At 41.6% G+C, this 15,457-nt stretch overlaps 1 pseudogene; it reads right to left on the bottom strand.

The window, feature by feature from the left end:
• Nucleotides 1-2,460: 2,460 nt before the first annotated feature.
• LOC120784004 lies at nucleotides 2,461-6,058 on the bottom strand (annotated as a pseudogene).
• Nucleotides 6,059-15,457: the final 9,399 nt, after the last annotated feature.

Below are 15,457 nucleotides of genomic sequence, written 5' to 3'. Positions count from 1 at the left end.
AGACACACTAGTATGAAGATTACAATCCAGGCATTCTCCTCTGCCTCTAACCCCTCAGTAAAGTGGATGTAATATAATCACAGGTTGGTAGCGCTGTTCTGGGTCTCTTCCTAGAGAGCTGGCATTGGCTGCCACTGGCTGCCATTCCAGAAACCTTGCTATAGGGCAATTTATTTAGACTATCTAATAATCTAACCACCCCCTGTTACACTGTTTACACACGGCATAAGCCTTCACCTGTCTAAGGAATCAAGTAAAAGTGCCTGTTTGAAATCATAACAATTTGTTTGTTTTTAGAGCATGGGGAATAAGTGTAGTTGTTTACTACTACTCTGTATCTATGGCAATATTGTTTTGCTTGACTAGAGTCCCCAGCCACAGCTGTCACAGTTATTTAGGTCCTCTGCGGTAACCTTGGAAACACCCACCCTGCATACAAGTGTTTTCACAAAGTGAAATCCTGATAAATAGGTGAAGATCCAGAAATGTGGTGCTTAGACACAAGGCAGCTTGAAAAGGTAGAAAAACCACCTTATGTGTGGGGTTCACATTGAGGAGAAGGACAGCTGGAGGGAGGACAGAAAGAGAGAGAGCAAAAGGAAATTAAGAGGTGGGGCGGCAGTGACAGAGGAACAGTGAAGCAGAGGAAGTACAGGAAAAAGAGGGGAATTCAGGTCAGTGTTGTGGATTATGCATGCTGAGCTGGGCATTCTGAGCCACCTCGGGTTTTCAGAGAGACAGAAACACTGGGTGAGATAGGACAATTGAGTGATAGATGGATAAAAAGAGAGATGGAGAGCATGAGAAAAAAGCAGCAGAGTGAGAACATGATCAATTGTAATTGGCTTTCATAATTTCTCAGGGAGCAGAGCTGAAACTTTGTCGCAATCATCTCATGAGACAGCCAGTTAGATTTAAAGGGAGTGCTGACAGGTTATGCCAAGCTTGAAATATTACACTTTGCTCAGTTGGATGAATGTGATCCAATAGGACAGGACTGCTGTTTGAAATCAAGAAAGTAAAGCTTGGATCTGTCCTTAGCAAAACTGAAGTTAAACCAAGCTATAGAAGTAGAAGAGCACTAATAGTTAAATAAAACAGGCCTTGCTTTAATGAGTTGAGTTCAGTTTTATTAAAAACCGGGGAAGCTTAGTTTAGAAATTCGATTTCCAGGAATGACGCCATGTTTTCTGAAGCTCAGTTAAGCAGTAATGTTTAGAGTCTAGAATAGTCCTTTTATGGATGTAAAAAACAGAATATTTCCCATGCCAGTATCAGAGGTGTCAAGGTATTAAAGTATGTTAACCCTCAGTGTTTACTTGATGAAAACTATTTGGGTCAATCTTGGTATACTGCTTTTTGTTTATCAAATACAACTTGAAGTGTGAGGGTTTGCCAGACAAACATTGGAGTTAATGCTCAATTAATGGAATAAGCAATCGCTATATGGCAATATATTTCTCAAAACTACACATACTTGAGTTACAATCCACATGAGAATTCCATATCCATATGAGAATTCCCACCACCTGTCATTTACAGGGCCATCTCATCAATATTCAACCTGAATCTTCTTATTCTAATGTGGAGGGTTATGTGAAAATCCATTATTAACATTTCAGTAGAGCTCTGTGTTTACATTGTGCTCCCCTTATCTGTTTGCTATCAGCACTGCTTTCTTTACAAGGGGACAGGTCTGGCAGACCGGTGGCTGAAAGTATAGGTTAAATCAATTTTAGCAAGCCCACCTCTGAGGCTTATGTGACTCAAAGGCTGTTAGGTCAGAAACAATGTAGATCCAGCCAGGTTTATCAACCATACACCATGAGAACCAACCTTATTACATAACTTGTCGTGAAGAGTTTTAGTTTTTGCTAGCACTTAATAAGAAGTCAAATGCTCTCTTGTTCTTAGTAGCATTAACTGTTTGCCTCGATTTATTTTTGGGCCAGCTGATGGCCAGCATGATATCTAGCTGGCTTTGCCCACACAGTGCACAAAGAGCACAGCTCAGTTTGTTACAGTGGGGATGTCAGACTCTTCCCTCAACTCAAAGAAACAGCTAGTGCTCTCAGGTCTACAAGATCAGTTGACCTGACATCAGAGTGTTGGTGAAATACTGTCTGGTTATGACTAGCAATGTAAAATATATCTTCCATAGCTCCGAGTTTGCTGCTAGCAACTACGTAGCTAGTGAAAATGATACATCAAACCTTTTTAGCTGCACACAAAATATCCAGAGCTGTAAAGAGGGAAGGGCTGTTGGTTACGACGCGATTTCCCCATTTTGTATTCCCATTTAAGGTTTTTCCTTAAATATCTTGAATGTTACCAATTTGCAGATACAGTACATCCCAGGATGCACTGGGACACTTTCTCAGTGATGTTTCTTGAGGTCCTCGGGTGTTTTAGGTCTTTCAACATCAAAAACCCTCACTCAGGCAACACAGTCAGGGTTGATCAGACCCAGGCTTGTGTCCCAGCAGCATTGGCCCACAGATCCCTCCTTCTGATCTAAAGCCATCTGGAGGCCCTCTCTGCAGCCTACATGGTGGACTTGGTCGCTTTCCTTTTTGCAGCCCCACTGATGCCAAGTAGAGTGTAGACCTTACACAGTGAGCAGCCGGCAAAACCTCTACACCCCATTTCAATGGGCTCACAGTGCAACTTCCTGCCCCTCCTCCGGCACTGATCCACCAGCTCCTGGTACTTGGACCGCTTCAACTCATTTGACTCTTCCATACAGTCCTCCTAGGGAACTGTTAACTCTATAAGGAGCACCTGCTTTGAAGAGGCTGATGATATCACCACACCTGGCCTCAATGAATTTGCCATAATGTGGTCTGGGAACTTGAGCTGCCTCCCCAAGGAAACTCGCAGCTCCCAGTCCAATGCAGAAGTGAGCAGACCAGCTGCTGACCTAGGCTGTTGCTATGCTGCTCACCAGCTCTGAAAAAGGCAATGTTCCTCTGGCTGCAGACATGCTTGTTGTTGGCCACTGCTTTGGAGATGGCCTCTGCAACTGTACTCAGCACCTGGTCATGTTGCCAGCAGTAGTGGTCCTCCATCAGGGCTGTTGGGCAAATGCTGAGGATTTGCTTGATGAACCTTTTCCAGGGCACAGACGACATGCTGGAGATTTACTCTTGCCCCTGATGTGGAGATTTGCTGCACAAGGTATGACATCATACACAGTTTGGATCATGAACTTGATCTGCTGTGGTTCTGAATGCCAGATATCAGTCCAGGATATCTTCCTCTCCAGCGTGCCATCCCACCTTGTCCATGCTTCCTGCTGCCACATGCCCACCTTCCTGCTGGTCTGTTCCTCCTCGACACCTGCCTGCACCTCCGCCAGGACTAGACATCTGTCCCTGCCATAGGCCTTATCATAGCAAGGTTGTGGGATGGCTCCCAATTCTGCCCATCCGGTTGCCACCATGCCTACCAAAGCCCTGTGTCTCAGCCAAGACTCTACTATCTCCAGGCCTACCTGGGCTATCTGCAACATCATGTCTGCTGATGCAACTCTAGAGTCCCTGGAATCCTGATAGATTAGTGGCTCTCTTGTGCAAGAAACCTTGAACTCCTCATTGGGGCTGCTGATAGGGAGCTAGAGTTTGTTGTTCCTCCAGCTGCACTGCTTAGGTTGCATGACAGACCCAGCCATCTGTGGAGGTAGCTACTGATCTTCCTCTCCAGGGTCTCTACTGTTGAGAGTGTTATCTCGTACACCAGCAGAGGCCAGAGGACCTGAGGTGAGTTGCCATGTTGGTAAATCCAAACCTTGAAGTTGTAGGCCAGACTTGTCCATTGTGGTGAGCCAAGTCTCAAGCTCCTTGATGGTTGCTTGGATTGCCACTGCGTCCCTGAGGTTAAAGTTAAAGACCTCGACTAGGCTCTTGACTGGTTTCTTGCGGTGGATGGGATTACAGTAACATCCAAAAAGAAGCAAAAAAGAAGCTTTGTGCACCTTCCTGATCAGCTGGGGGACAACTCTGATGTGTTCTAGGCACTCTGGAACTCCAGGAATGCCACCTTTCTGTACTGAGGTGTCAGTGTGAAAGGTGGCATTCTTTCTTTTGCGTAGCTTTCTTTTGAGGAAGTCTTTCATCCTTCTGGATAAGACAATGAAGAAGATCTTCTCCAGAGAAGCGAGATGGATCTAAAATGCTCCAGCTTGGTTGAGTTCTCCTCCTTGGGTATCCAAACACTCCCCCCTGCCTCCACTGGTCCACTACAGTTCCCCTGTGCCATATTACTTACAGAATCTTCCACAGGATTCTTAGGAGCTCTGGAAAGCACTTGTACACCTTACAGGATACTCTACTGGGTTCTAGAGTGGAGCTGGCTCTGGCTGCAGTAACCACCTCCGGGAATTCCTTACAGGTGTACTCTCTGGTGTTGAACTCCACAATGGGAGATCGAATGTCAGTGGGGCCCTGGCTGTTTTTCTCCATTTGGCTCACTCAGAGTGTTGTGCAGGAAGTGGTCTACCTCTTCCTTAGAGAAGGCAAGATGGCCGCTGTGCTTCTGTCCTAACAGCTGCTTTGTGAATTCAAATGAATCAGCTATAAATGCAGTTTGCTTACTGGCTCTCTTTCTCCTCCATCTTCTGTGCCATTCTGCTCTGTGCAAGGTCATGAACTTCTTCCTGATGATGTTACAGAGCACATCTAGTGGTAGTTTCTCCTCCTCAGTTGTAGCCTTGAACTGTCTTGCCGCAGTTGGTTGATCTTGTCTGTCCTTAGGTCGATGGTGTAGTTGCTTCTGGTGTTCTTGCCCTCTTCAACACTGAACTTCCCAGCTGCAAAACTGACAGTGATGGTGGTTACCATCTGAAGCCATCTGCTGCATCTCCCTTTGCTGTTGATTTGAAGATTCTGTCTGCATCCACGTCAAATTGGTGCCACTCTTTGGCTGGGTTGCTGGAAGTCACTTGATCCGATACTGCTGAACTACTTTGTTGGGAGCTGGGGAGCTTAGTGCTTGGTGGTTCCTGGCTCTTCGGGATGTGCCGGGCTCCTCCTGTGTCTCACCAGGAATGGATCCTGTCAGCTGTGCTACTCTCCCCTGCATGAATCATTTCATCCAGGCCTGATGGATTTTAAGGCCATGTTCATTCTTGTAGATCTTACTTAACATACAAACATGGGACACTCCTGGATAATGCTATAATCATATGGGTGTAAATTATGGCCACCAGTTTTTGTGATTTCAACTTTGTGTCTGAGAATTCATGTTTTGTTGGTCATTTTTGCATGGCTGACAGGTCTAAATACTACAATACCTATGAGCCTCTGCCACTGTAGCTGTGGAAAAGAAGCCAGTTAGAGGAGCAAAACATAGTAGTAGCGCATGTATCAAAACTCAGTGATGGGAGGCTTCTTTTTCAAAATGCACTTTGGGAGTTGTAGTTACTTAAACCTTGAAGTTTTAGAATTTCTAAACTCCAGGACAAGCTGACAAAAACACAGCCCTGTAATGTAAATGTATAACGTTGATAACGCTAACATTTTAGCAAAAAGTTGCCTCCTTACATATCCAGGATGCATGGAGCAACTCTAGCATTATTTGAAGTCAAAATTTACTCTCTTTTTCATTTTGACCGACTCTTTATAAAAAATACCTACAGTAAACTGCAATACACATCAAACTGGTTATGGACACGCAGAATGTGTCATACATTGAGAAGAAGTAGACAACCTACAGTAGGTGGGATTTGTTGTCAAAGAGCAGGGAGTGAATATGATGAAATTACTGCTTTTTGAAGAGTGAAAGAGTGTAGATTCTTGGAAACGGGACAGCAGCTATTCTGACAAATTGACATTCCATGATGACACAAATTACAATGCCACTGGTGTACAGGCTTACAAACAAATCTTGCATGTGTTTTGACATGCCTGAGATGCAACCAGTGTCTGTTGCCCTAAAATGTGTGGGACCTCAAACTAAAACATGAGCGAAAAGAGACCAGGTTTCACATGACATGCCTATAGTCAATGATAAAAAGCAATAAAATAGCAAATACTAATAAAGCTAACTTACCTACCTGCATGACTTGTTTTTGTTTGCAGCAACAAAAACGTTATATAGGAACTGACTTGTGGAAGAATCACCAGCCTGTATCTGGCTATACAGACTGCAAATTTAACATCACACAAGATTCTACTTGCTACCCCCAGCCAAGAATGGAGGCTTGTAACACGCATACACACACACACACACACACACACACACACACACACACACACACACACACACACACACAAACACGCAAATTCCAATGCATTTAAACACACACATACATGTAGCCACAAAATCACATGTTCCGCAATACACATGTAGGTACATACTCACACATGGTTTCATGCTGACTTTCATGTGCACACATTCAAACATACACACACAATCCCTGCTGCGCCTGTAAAATCAGTATAAGTCTCAGAAATTCCACTAACACCTCCCACCCCATGTGGACACACACATACACACATACAAAAGCACAGTCCTGTGAACCCACACAATTAATGTGAAATCACATCCATCTTCCATCCCTCTGCCCCTCCCCTGTTCTCCATTACAAATAGCTGAGGATTGCATTCTCTCCCTCTGGCCTTGCCTGATGTTGTTTTTACATGTCTTGTTGTGTGCAATACTCTCCCTTATGTAAGACAAAATTACCCAACATGAGTGTTACACTCAGTGGGGGTGATTGCACTGGTGCATTCCAAACTCAATGAGAGATGGAGGGTGATTGAGAGAGAGGTGAGAGGGAGATAATCTTTCCTTAATGATTATTTTTATGGCAGCCATGCTTCATTAGATGGACTACAATGAAGATAGAGAGCAAACTGGGGAGAGGGAGGTATGCTGCAAAAGTCATGAGTCAGATTCAAACTCAAGAGCACCTGCTGGGCTACTATGACACTTTAGAGTAAACAATCTTAAATGGATTATTGCTTTGCAGATTTAACCCCCACCTCAGCATGAGTACTGATGACTCCTTGATAAACACTGACCAAGAGATAAGGAGTCAGTGTGTGCAGTTAAGATCCATGTTTACCCTTTACACAGTCAAAGCAGACTGGAATTTAGTCCAATATATTGTACACTGGATGGAAGAGATGGAAATATACTGAACAGGTACTGTATATAGTGCACACTGCAGAGAGAATATGGTAGGAGAACATGAAAGCTCAAGAAGTGCTGGGGATCTGCCATAGAGAAGTAAGAGAGGGACAGGAAAATATGTGTTGGTCAATAGGGTTTTGTCTCTGATGCTTCATGTACTATAAACAACAACTGTTACATTCTGTCTTTAAAGTCTTTAAAGTCTTTAAAGCACAGTTTCATGGCAGACCTTATTGAACCTTTGGTTTCTATAGCAAGTCAGCATTACACAGTCATGCTTGGAATGAAACACCTCACAATCCATAAAGGCAAAACCACATTGGTTCTGGCTGCGTCATGTTCCTGCATTCTTCCATACATGTGATCCAAAGGGATATGTACTCCAATCAAGTCATCCATTGTCCTTGCACTCCTTCATGCAGGCTCTTTACAGATGATGCAGGGGGCTGAGATACTGACAGAGACTGATCCTTTATTGATAAGGAGACCAAAATAGAGCACTTCATTGTTTAATACTGTAGCTCCTTTGTGGACATAATGCACTGGCAAGCGCACATGAGGTATGGGAGATGAATGGAGACAGCCATTTGACTGATGACGGGGTCCTGTTGGCAAAATAAATACGTGTTTGGAATTGGGAAAAATGCATGGTTATGGAATACTCTCAAGCAAGGTAAACATGAAAGCAATTGAGGATGGCTGGTGCAAATATAAAAGTATATTGACATTTCAACCATTTAACCAATTTCTGAAATTTGGGAATTAAAGTTTAAAGCTGCTCTAATCAATATTTTTATATGAACAACGGTTCTAATGATTATATAATTTGAAGGTTGATGTTTGTAGTGATGAAATGGCACAAAATTATTACCCCGTGTTTGAGGTGTATAGAGCTTTTTAGCGTCTTTCAGCTCTTTGTTTAGGTTTACTGGTACATGACTTAACTATTTTGATCAGCCTCTCAGCCCATTTCCATACATAAGATGTTTTCAGTGAAAAAGCTCTGAGAAATCCACTGTATGCAATTTGCTCTGCACCAGATAACAGACAGACAAAATTAGCAACTAGCTAAATAACCGTAGTGGAGCATTTAGAAGCTAAAGGCTCAGATATTTCCCCCATGAGTTGGTGTTGACAAAACAAGAATACATCAAATCTAGTATATGACTGGACCGTGTATGGTCAATGTGCACAATTGAGGACGTAGCTGAAACTTATTGCGAACCTTCTTGTAAACAACTACTTTCAATGGAAAGTAGCCAATCCTGCTTGAAAACTTGCAAAATGTCGCTAGATCATGTAATAAACTAATTAATATATTCATAACTTCATTGCATCATATTTGCATTCTGCCTAGTGTCAGCAGGTTTCAGCTGTGTATTCATTTGCTTCTCTTCTACTCTATGTACTCACATATACAATAATTTAACGCAGCCAAATTCCCAATAAAGCTGTTCTCATTTACACGTTTTTCTGTTTCTGTTGTCAGACAATGGAAAAAGCATGAATTAGTGACTGAACCGTGGCCCATTAAGACTACATGTAAACCAGCAGTCACTTTAAAGTCATTTTGAAGCTGCTAGACTGCTACAAAATTGTGATTTATAACCACAATGTCGTCTGACAAAATCACCATACACATACAGACGGATGTGTGATTTTATGGAAAATAGCTAAGGTTTGTTCAAAAAGTCACTAGATTTGTCACTAGGTGGTTTTGTGAAGAAAACTCGCTAAATGGGTCTGAAAAGTCGATAAATCTCGCAACAAAGGCACTAAGTTGGCAACACTGTCTGTAAACTCCCCCTGATGATGTAATAGAAACTGTTCCCACCAATTCATTTTGACAGAGCAACAGCCAATGTGGAAATTTCAATACTTGGCCAGCCAACCGATGGTGTAACTTGATCACTCAGTCAGCCAATCGGTCAGGCAGTCAGCGACATTCGCGTTCATAGGGCTGGCCTCGCTATTGTGGTCAATCCAAAAAGAGCTAAATGGAGACTGGATATTGAACTTACATTTCAACAGAAACAAAACTTTAAATGTTGCTTGGTCTTTGTTGGATGCGGAAATAGAGAAAACATTGCTAAAACTTTCTCCATAAAACTTTACAACGTGATAATATGTCAGTGTTGTCTTAACAGCTTGTTCCACTGTTCCCACATGGCGGCCAGAAAAAAAGTTTAAATAAAAACGTCTGTGTCCCTTCAATGAAAAATTTTCCCAGCATGATGAATGGAGAAGTCTAAAATGAGCAGCCAGTCACACCTCTCCTGCCTGTAAAGGATGCCGCCACAGCTAAGTGGTGTAAGCAAGCTGAACAGTCTTCAATGCACGAAGAGGTTGAAATAATTGAATAACTGAGTTAGTGATAAAGGGACTGCTTGTTCACCCCAGCCTAGCATCTGACTTGAGAATGACATGTGGTCTAGAAGTGCTAATGCTCATGGTCACAAGGCATCAGGGTGCATCTCTTCCCTATCTTTGGTATGATCTGTTATCAGACTGAGTACTCGGTGTCCAGGACGTTGTGAATGCATCTTCATTTATTTTGGGCAGTAACACTGAATATGATACTATTTTAAGATGGAAAAGGTTGTTGTATTTTCTTTTGAAAAAAATGTTCAACAACTGAATGAAAGCCATTCAAGAGCACATTTATGTGGTTGTGTGACATGCATCTTTACATGGCAGCCTGTTTGTATCTGAAGCTTTCAATATGCTTTTTATGTAACAGAACATGTAGCTGAGGTTTTATTGTAAGAACAACAAAAGAGTCCCTGTTTGTTTGGCCAGGCTTTATCATATCGATCTCGTTACCATCAAAAAACTTTTCACAGAACATATAATAGCAGTCCCAGTCAAAGGCCACAACACAAGTACCAGGGCTTGTTTGCACATTACACACATTATTTATAATGGAATACATGGCTTGATGAATGAGCTCCCATGATCTTGCCCTCAATCTCTCTATTGAGCAGGCCTATCCTTCTGAAGGGGGGCTCAGTGGAGAAAAAAGAAGAAAGCATGAGTTTTAAATTAATCAATCCTTCTCATTTCCCCCTCTCCTCCTAGGCAGACAGACCTCTCCTGGAGGGGGGTCTGCGGCAATGAGGAGTAAAAACAAAACAAAACACTGTCGTTTGTTTTCATGAAGGTGGCAGAGGCCCAGCCTCTAACTGTGCTTTGGCTTGGAAAAAGAAGAGAGATAGGAAGGGTGAGATGAGGGTGAGGAGGGGTAGGGGGTTATGGGAATAGAAAGGAAGGCTAGACTAAGGTAAAGGGAAAGGTGCAGGAGGAGGGAGGTTGAGGGAAGCGGGGAGAGTAAAGATAGGCAGGAGAGAGCATGGGGCCACATGCTAGGAGTTGGGTCATGATAATAGCCGAGGATCATGAGATATGCTGGCCTCCGTAAGTGTACAAAGGCAGTTCACAGATGACAGTTCAGTGGCATACCAGGCACTGATCCAGAGTCTCATCCCCCATGGGAAGAGTCTCTCTTTCACTCTATCTGAGTGTCTCTCTCTCACAATATCACTCAATTTCTATTTCTCTCCATTTCACTCCCTCTCATCTCTCTATTGTCATCCCTTGGTCCCATGTTATACAATAAACTCTCTCCCTCAATGCCTTTCTTCACTGGTGCTCATAATCAAATTAGATTTGCTCCAAGTAGCGGGAGGAAAGACTAACTCTCAGTGCAGACACCAAACAGACAACGCCCTTCAACTGACATTTGTTTTCTCAATAACTTGGCTTAGGCAATAAGAAGAGAATGGTAGATATCACATTCCCACACAGCCGTGCGCGCACACACGTGTACACACGTAGCGTAAACAGAGTATTAACTAAGTTTTAGACAATGACAAAAAACCTCAGAGTGTGGGTTTCCCCAGAGGTCTATGAACTGAATGTCTCAGAGAGACTATTGTTCGCCTTAGGCTTCTGTTTACAACCAAACCTGACCTTGTTGCCACAAGTGTGTTACTGTAGCTGTCAGAGCATTTATATGTGAGTGTGTAACTTCAGAACTTGTAAATTTTCAGTAATATCTTTAAAATTATATTGTTAAAAATGTTGGTTCAGAGAATATATTCTAAGTACTGCATAACGACAAGTAAAAGTAGAGCCTTTACACTAGAGCTGAAATGTTCTGTCGATTAATTTATTAGTTGATTGACAGAAAATTAAAAAACAACCGTTTTGATAACAGTTTAACTGTTAGTCATTTCATGCTTGATAGAGAATCAAGCATATTTGCGGGCTTTAATTTCTGAAAGGTGAGGATTCGCTACTTTAATTCGTCCTCCATAATTTTAAATTGAAATAACTTTTGGGTTATTGACGGTTAGTCAGAAAATAAAAAGGAATTTTACTATAGCACCTTGGGCTCTGGGAATTTGTGATGGGCATTTTTGGCTGGACCGCAACAGTGGGCAAGCCCTATAAACTCGAATGTCCATGATTGACTAACTGACTTACTAAGTGATAAAGTTGCACCATTGGTCAGCCGTATGTCGCTTGAGTGACTGCTGACATTGCACAACTGGTCGCCCGGAAGAGTGTTGGAGTTTCCCCATTGGCCGTTGCACTTTGGAATTAAATGGACGCAAACAGTTTCTATTGCGTCATCAGAGGGGTTGTTTACAGGCAGTGTTGCCAACTTAGTGCCTATGTCACCAGATTTACCAACTTCTCACATCCCTTTGGCAACCTTTCTTCACTAAAGCACCCAGTGACAAATCCAGTGAGTTTTTGGATAAACCTTAGCTATTTTCCATATAATAGAAGACAGTCACCAGTGTTGTCCCGCAAGCGTGAAATCAAGCTTTCCCTCCGCAGGCCCACCTCTCTGCGTCTCATTCGATTGACGGCATGGCAGGTGCATAGACGTAAATGATGTTCTAACTTTTTCTCTGAGTGATCATTTTACAAGTAAATATTGCTGTTCTAATCACAGAACAGCGGTTGTCTTTAACGTATGTGTATGGTGATTTTGTCAGTTATAAAATCAGGGGTTTAGCAGTGCAGAGCACCAGCTTGGAAATGGCTTGGAAGTGACTACTTGTTAACCTGTAGTTTTAATGGGCTTCGTTTCAGTTGCTAATTCATACTTGTTCCATTGTCTGACAACAGAAACAGAAAAACATGTAAATGAGAACAGCTTTATTGGGACAGATTCGACTGTGTAAAATGATGTATATGGGAAGACAGACAGTAGGAGCGAAGCAAACAGATGAAGGGTGGTCCATCCGCATATTAGGTTTAGACCTAGTCTTGCTCAGTATCTTCTGACATTACTATCTTTTGACACAACTCTAAAGCTGAAACGGTTAGTTGATTAATCAATTACAGGGGTATACAGAAAAAGAATGTGCAGCTCTTTTGATAATTGGTTAAATGTTTTGGTCATTCTTTAAGCAAAAAAAAACCCAAAACGTGTTAGTAAACTGACTATCTTTGGGTTTTGGACCTTTGGTTTGACAAGAAAGAGATCACCTTAGGCTTTAGGAGGCCAAACTCCAGAACAAAAAATTATTCAATTAACCATTAAAAGCAGATAAAAATTAATAGTTGAGGCCGTACAACACCTGACTTACTTAGCTCTTTACTAGTAATGATTTGTCTGATCAGGAGAATAATTTTATATCCCTGGTTAAAATTGTAAAGTATGTGTTTTGGCTATGCTGCAGTATTACACTGATCACCATTATCCATGCTACCCACATGCCTAACCCTTTGCCACCACAGCCACTGTTTATCCAGCCCATCAAGCACATGAGCAGCCATAATGACAGTAATTGCTCAAGAGCTCACTTTTCCTCTGAGTGGATGTGCACTGCATTGTGCCTTAAGAGCCATCTGTGTTCCTGTCTTAAATCGATCTATCTTGCACATTCCAAAACTACAAGAGAACAGGGGACGGCACCACTCCCATTCATAAATAATGTGTAGGGGGTGCGGGGGATGTGGGCTACTGTTTCTTTGTGTCTCTATTTGAACTGGGAGTTGGACCTCCCCAGCCCACTTAGATCTGGGACAGAGGAGCAGCTCATGACATCTGAACCCAGTACTATCTACACAGGGTGGAGGTGAACAAAACACTGCCAACATGATCTGATATTTTACTGTGTTTTTATCATCCTTTTACCTTGTAGACAGCTTACTTTGCATTTACATTTTTTGTTATGAACCAGTTTATTTTATTCTTACACTACCACATTACATGGAGTAGATGGTATTATTTAATAGAAAGTGAGACATGGTACACAGGTGTTCAGTAAATATATAATACTTTGTTAAGAGACAAGGGTAGGAAGCCAAGTTTAAATGTATGTCAAAAAGGCTAAGAACGTTTCAAGTTATTATAAGTAAAATTAGGTCTACGAAACATTAGCCAACAGCCTTTTCGTTCTGATTTGTGCTGCTGATAATCTGTTTCACAGTCACTTATCATGTACTAGGGAACCAGAAAATAAGTCTTTTAAATTTTTGCAATTTAAAGAGAAAACAGATCAGGTAAGTGAAGTAATGACATAGTTAGGACTAGCAAATTCTCACATTTGAAAATGTGAAGCCATCAAATTTTTGCCATTTTTCCTTGAAAAATTACTTTAGCAATTAATCTTTTTTTTTTTTTTTTTGATAAACTGACTTGTAGTAGCTCTAGACATAGTTTTGGGAAATATGCAGCTGGAGCCAGGAGGCAATTAAATTAGCATAGCATAAAGACTGGAGGCAGGGGGAAAAAGCCAGTATGGACCTCTCCAAAGCTGTCTCAGCTCACTAATAAATACACTGCATCTCATTTGTTTAGAGAAAGGTTCTGGTATTTAGGGAGTTATGAACTATATTTCCTTGGAAAACAGCAGTGGTTTTCTCATCTAATTCTCAGAAAGGAGGTGAATAAGTGTATTCAAAAAAAAGTTGTATGTTGAAATATTCCTTTAAACTAAGTCCATATCTTTGCAGTCACTGATATGACTGTCAGTGTCACAAGCCTGCAGTGCTATATATCATGTTATGTCCATTTTAATAGTAGCAAAGTCAATCAATTTTGTATGAGCTCCATTATGATTTAGGTGGATAAATCAGGTCAAGTCCATTTCCCCCCTCTGAAAGACTTATAGCCTGGAGTTATTTTGAGTAAAGTTTCATTTAGTATTCAGATCTCTCCAGATTCACTGTTTTCTCTTGCTCTCTGTGGAAGGTGAAAAAAAAAAAAATTATAGACAATCATTAACAAACAGGATCAGCTGTCACAGCTGACTTTTGCCACAGACAGACGTATGACCAGAACACATTGCAAAACATGGTGTTGCATGACACCACCCTGTCATCTGTATCAAAAACACACATTACTGTGGGGGGATAATACTGTGCACTGTCATCCACAGATGTGTTTTCCAAAACGGTGAAATCAAAGAGGTCGAATTACCTTTGAATTGCCCTGTCTGTTATTTCAAGATTGCAGAGAGATGAGGGAAGCACGGTACCTCTTCATGCTGGATGTTAATGTGTGTCTGTGCTCACTTGTCAGATGTAATTGAAGGGAACAGCTTATGAAAATGAGGTGGCAGGGATGAGGTCTTTAATTAGATCAAGATCACGGACAGAAATGAATCAGAGTCACTACTCTCATTACCCATAGCAAAACTGGAGCAGCACGACAGTGAATACATGAAGGAAAACTTTAACATCTCAGAGACAGTGTTACTGTATAAATAGGGATTTTAGAGACCGCTCTTCTATTTTGTGGTGCCTCGCTTGACCAAACCAGAATCTATGAGGGTACCTATATGCCATTAATCCCCATGTTGCTGTATCTGATGCCTGATGTCATAAATTCACAGTGTTCGTTATTTGTGAATTATCGTGCACGTTAAAGATCAATTTAGCCTAGATACATGCTGAATGATGCAACATAGAACTCATATGCCATCTGGTGGTGAGATTGTTTGAAGACCAAATAGCAGAATAGCAGGTGATGGGAGTTAGATGATAAAAATTATAAAGCCATTTAGTGTTTAAATGTTTTGTTTTTCCGTCACTTGATGGCAAATAGAGATGAGCGATGAGCAAATCTGATGATAATTGATTATATGTACAACAACCGTTATGGCAAAGACGTCAACTTGCCGAACAAGGACAGGACAACATGATTAACTGATTATATTTCAAGAAGACTAATCTTTTTTTTTTTTTTTTAAATTAATTTCCATCGTATTAGAAAAAAAAACCCATTTTGCATTGACCTCGAAATACTTCATTCACTCCGATACATGTAATGTGACACGGTGACGATACCGCCATTGGGAAA

Source organism: Xiphias gladius, chromosome 22 (assembly GCF_016859285.1).
Source record: "Xiphias gladius isolate SHS-SW01 ecotype Sanya breed wild chromosome 22, ASM1685928v1, whole genome shotgun sequence".
Classification (NCBI taxonomy): domain Eukaryota; kingdom Metazoa; phylum Chordata; class Actinopteri; order Istiophoriformes; family Xiphiidae; genus Xiphias; species Xiphias gladius.
Note: the sequence above shows the minus strand (reverse complement) of the source record. Positions and strands in the feature narration are given on the sequence as shown.